The sequence below is a fragment of the Kryptolebias marmoratus genome, linkage group LG7 (genome assembly GCF_001649575.2).
Source record: "Kryptolebias marmoratus isolate JLee-2015 linkage group LG7, ASM164957v2, whole genome shotgun sequence".
Taxonomy (NCBI): Eukaryota; Metazoa; Chordata; class Actinopteri; order Cyprinodontiformes; family Rivulidae; genus Kryptolebias; species Kryptolebias marmoratus.
In genome coordinates, this window is record NC_051436.1 from 136,028 (window position 1) to 139,515 (window position 3,488).

The following is a 3,488-nucleotide window of genomic DNA, read 5'->3' on the forward strand; positions in this document are numbered from 1 at the left end:
TGTGGACAGTTTGTCCTCCAGCAGCAGAGAGAGGACATGTAGACAGTTTGTCCTCCAGCAGCAGAGAGAGGACATGTGGACAGTCTTAAAGCAGACAGGGTGTCAGCCTCAGGGAGGAGCCTGAGAACTGGAAGCTCCGCCTCCTGTTCTCCTGTTAGAACCTCTAGGAACCACAAGGAAACCTGCAGTCTGAGAGCAGAGAGCTCTGTTAGGGAAATATGGAGCAATAAGATCTTTAATATCAGTTGGAGCTTGGTTGTTGAGAGCTTTGGATGTTAGGAGGAAGATCTTAAATTCTCCTCTGAATCTGACAGGAAGCTGAAACTGTAGAAATCTGATCTCTGATCAGAACTCTGGCAGCAGCAGTTTGGATCAACTGAAGACTTTTAAAGAGTTTTTGGACTCCCAGATAATAAAGAGTTCCAACAGTCCAGCCTGGAGGTGATAAATGCACGGAGCAGTTTTTCTGCATCATTTTCAGACGAGATGTTTCTGATTTCAGTGATGTTGTTCAGGTGGAGGAAAGCAGTCCTGGTAACAGTTTTAATGTGGGGTTAAAAGACATCCTGATCCTAAATAACACCAAGTTCTTTACTTTAGAACTAAAGAACAAATTAATGCCATCCAGAGGAAGAGAAAGGCTGCAGTTCAGCTTCTTCAGGTAACTGATGACTCATCAGCAGCTCGCTCTCTGATTGGCTGCTGAGCAGGAAGTAAGTGTAAAGAGTCGGGACTTTCCTCAGAGTTGCTGCTGCATTCAGGTGCTGCAGGAGAACTCAGTGTCCTCCTCTGTAACAACCTCAGAGTCAGTAGGAAACCCAGTTTTACAGAAACACCTGAAGGCATCATGTGGTCTGACTGGTTTAAGGAGGAAACGGGTCCAAACTTGTGTTGCCAGATACAGTATTTATCATATTTATACAATAGTTTTATGGTATACACAACAGAAAGGTTTTAAAAAGATCAAATACACAATAGTTTTGAAATTTCTGTGCACCAAAATAAAAACCTTGGGGTTTTTTTCACATGAACACCAGAGAGCCACGGCGGAGCCAGGGGGTGGTCAATGGGGGCCTTGGCCCTCGTAGATTATTCTTCAGCCACCCCTCCAGAAGAGCTTCAGAGGTCTTTAGGTTGTGTTAAACTGTGAGGCTGAGAAAGGAGCTTTTCATTACTGAAGTTTATTAAAAGTTATTTAAAGCTGAACTGAAGTCAAATCTAAAAAAAAATTACATTTCATGAATGTTATTTAGTCAAACACATCCACACAACATTTCAGTGACCTGTTTTTCTGTCCTAAAAGTTAAATATACTGTTTTTAGAGTTTAAGTCAATAATTTCCAACGTGGGTGATTTATGGGGCGGAGTTCATGATGACCAAGAAAGCCGAAGAAGCCTTTATTGAACACAAAGAAATGCTGGAAGACTTAACGGGAGTAATGGATATACAACCATACCAGTATGAACCTGAACTGACATCTGGATCTCAGGAATCAGAGGAAAACTCTTCAGATTCAGGTTCTGATGATAACCAGGACCGTCATGGCCGACAAAACAACATGTGTAACGACCGAGTTGGGAACATGGAACAGTGAGAACAGATTACCACCAGATCGTTGTTATGACATCAGTACACAACACTAAAAATCAACATAAAGATGACAGGAGAGAGCTAACATGCTGACTTGAAGCTAACCCGATGCTAACAATGCTAACTGGATGCTAACTCGTACTTCAGAGTGTAATGTTTATAAACTCTCAAACCAGAGTAAACTAAACAGCAGCAGGTTCAGACTATCAGACATGGATTGTTTATATTTTTTCCTCTGAATCACAGACTGATCTCAGGCTGTCGGCCTGTAAGCAGCTCAGACCTTTAATGACAGCACGTTCACGTCACGTTTAAAGGAAAACTTCCTGTTTCTCCTCTCCTTCTCTGTGGAGATGTCCTCCTCTCCATTTGACTTTATTTTCAAATTAAAAATAGTTAGGACTGTTGCTAAAAGGTCCTGTTTTTGTGGCATGAAGCCAGTACACTGCAGTAACAAGGGTCGGAGCGGTGCTTCTCTTTGAAGTGATCCAAACCCGAGTTCTGATAGTAACTCCCAAATCTGAGCTTAAGGATCACAAACTGAGGAAGGTTTTTATCTTTCTTTCAACACTTTTCAGTTCAGCTTTAAGATCAACCACAGAGGATTGAGGAACCCGGATGTTCTGAGTCTGGAGCTTCCTCCTTTGGCTTGGATGAATTTGTAAATCACTTTACTTTAAATCACAACAGACAAGTTCAACTTTGTAAACCGACATGAAAAGTGTGGAGGTTTGTTTGGTAAATGAGCCTTGTCCAATATTTTAATGTTCTAAACTATAGATGGTTTGTGAGATTTCTTACAAATTAAAAAGACAATAGTTTTACGACCTTTTCAGTCAATTTATTTTTAACTTGTTTAGGAATCCATGAAGGAGATTAGGGTAAGGCTGTGTCAATCAAACCCAATATGCAGACTCATGATTTGATGTTAAATAAGATCTAATTTATTAACAAAAAGAAAACAAAGGCTGACATGGCAGCAAAACACAGTAACAAAAACTTACAGACCAGCAGAGAGGAAAATGAGGAGAGAGAAAACAGCCAGCATGATTGTGGTGAAAAAACAAAAAAACACAGAAGCATGGGTATAGAAGTAGATGGAATGAACCAGCAAGAAATGAGTGAAATAAAAAGTCTGGTTTTAAAGAACTGAGGGTGAATGGGAAATAAGTCACAGCTGGGAGATGACAAGGAACAGGTGAGGTGGGCGTGGCAGGCAGACAGGAGAATGTCTGAGAAAAACTAAAACAAAACAGAAACACCAACACAACCAGAACACAAGAATGACAACATGAATTCAAAGACAGAAAAATAACTCACACAAACTCAAATCATGACAAGTTCTGAAGGTGTTCATGAAAATTCTACGTGTTAGTCACTGTCTGTGGGAGGAAATGAGGTAAACACAGGGAAACACGATTAGATCCACAGCAGCGCACCATGTAGGAAGAAAGGTGTCACACACACACACACACACCTCAATGAAAACTGTTTGGCTGTCCAGGTCCTCTCTCCTGCTCATGTCGACCAACCACAACCACCACCTCATCTTACCTTACCCCCCTCCTCACACACACACACACACCAGTGGCGCCGGATTCATTTTCTAGGTGGGGGGGCCACCGGAGTGTTTCGTCACCTTATTAATTTTACCTGCATCGGATCATCGTCTAACATCAATAAAAACTGAATAATGAAACGCTTTTTCAGCTATGACTTTTTGTTCCAGTATATTATTATGAATAATGATAATTAGTTTAACCAACCAACAGCTTTATAAATGACTACAATAAAAGTAAACACAGGTAAATAACATGCGCACGGGCAGAGATGGAAGAATCCAACATCTGAGCAACAGGAATATACAACTTGTGCGGTGGAACTAATTAAGAGCATT